Source organism: Protopterus annectens, chromosome 8.part0 (assembly GCF_019279795.1).
Source record: "Protopterus annectens isolate FY-2018-M chromosome 8.part0, PAN1.0, whole genome shotgun sequence".
Taxonomy (NCBI): Eukaryota; Metazoa; Chordata; order Ceratodontiformes; family Protopteridae; genus Protopterus; species Protopterus annectens.
The window spans coordinates 833,974,248-833,975,973 of NC_056741.1; positions in this window are offsets into that span (position 1 = coordinate 833,974,248).

Genomic DNA, 1,726 nt, shown 5'->3' on the forward strand with positions numbered 1-1,726 from the left:
TGTGAGTTTCCCCCTCTGCCTCTGGGTGAGAACTTGGCTTGTGCATCACGGAAAGGACCCTGAGATTTCTTGAACCATATCTTCCCACTCTTTTGGTTTCGGGAGAAAGCAAGTTGAGGGGAAGAATAACTGACACCTACGGCAGAAAGGGTCTTACCGTCTTGTTCACATCTGGCCAGTGTGCTTTTAACTTTGGGCCCAAACAACAAGGAGGGCTCAATGGGGCATTAAGAAAGGAAGACTTAAAAGGTCCTGCGAAGTTGCACAAGCGCATCCAGGCGTGTCTTCAAGACCACAGCTGAACCCGCCACTCTAGCTGCTCCTTCTGATGCATGAGATCTCAATCGCATACAGGAGTTAGATATTGACTCAATGGTGGCCAGCTGAGAGGCCACTTTGTCATGGACCTCATCAGACAATGCACCAGCCAAGGTTTCAGAGAGCTCTGAGATCAGATACCTTTGAAGTCTGGTAAAATGTGCCATATAATTCAGTGACCTGATAGCAAAGGTCGCTGAAGTAAAAGTTCACTTCCCTATTCTGTCCAGGGCCCGGGACTCTGTTAGGCGGATGGACAGTCTGGCTTTCTTCTTCTGCCAGATCCTTTTTTGTTGCGGCCTCCACCACCAAAGCATCTACAGGAAGACCTTTGGACCAATGGGGATCTGAAGCAGGAGGGGATAAGATCTTATCAGGCCTCCAGGGAATAGCTTCAACAGTATCAGGGGTCTTCCAAGCATGCTGCACGATGAACTTGACAAGTTCATCGGCAGGTGGAGTAACCCAGGAGGTAGGGGGCCAGGCGCAGAAAGCCTGCAGGAACACAGATTCCTCAGGGGTCAGATTAGAGGGCTGCCAGTCACCTCTCTGTTTCAGGATTTCAAGGATATTGCCAAAGGATACCTCAGAGGGTGACAGAGGGGATCCTTCCCCCTCATCGAAATCTGTCTTCGGTGAGAGATTCCTCTGTGGAGTCCATGTGCTTCCTCTTACACAAACTTTTCTGTGGACCTCCTCAGCGGGAGAAGCTGGGGAAGACAACGGAAAAGGGGATTCCTGAGGGAATATGTCCTGAGGCCCTTGCACCCGGTGTCCGCTAGGTGCGACTTGTGAAACCAGTGTACCAGAGGAGGGCGGAGGTATAGACAGTTCAGTATCGCCAGCAGCGGCAAAAGCCTTCTCCATCATTTGGAAGGCTGGGCCACCCGGAGAGGAGTGTATGTCGAGGACAGGGGGCACTCTTCCCCTAAGTAGCTGAAACTGTCAACTCGGAGTCCCTGGATGGAGCAGCAAGCTATGCGTATCACAGCTGACATCCTGGGTCGTAGCAAAACTTTCCTGCCACGAAGGCAACTGTGGTTCCTTAGTGAGATCCATAAAGGGAACCGCAGAAGGGGAAAACTGTACTATATCCATGGACTTCAAAGGCAATGAAGGAGGAGAATAAGAAGGTGTCTTTGGAGATGGGTGATCACCTCCCAAGGAAGGATAGTTCCTGGGGGGTGGAATACCTCTGGCCAAGAATGCCTGGTCCACAACAAGCAACACATCATGTTCAGAAAAACTTCTAGTGGACCTCACCGAGACTGAGGGAGAAACAGGCCTGTCCACAAAAGAGGCAGACTCTGTGCCCATCTCATCTGATTGCACCGAGGACAATGGTGCCGAGAAAGACTGAACTACTGTAGTCTGCACCAGAGAAGTCATCGGTGCCGATGTAATCGTC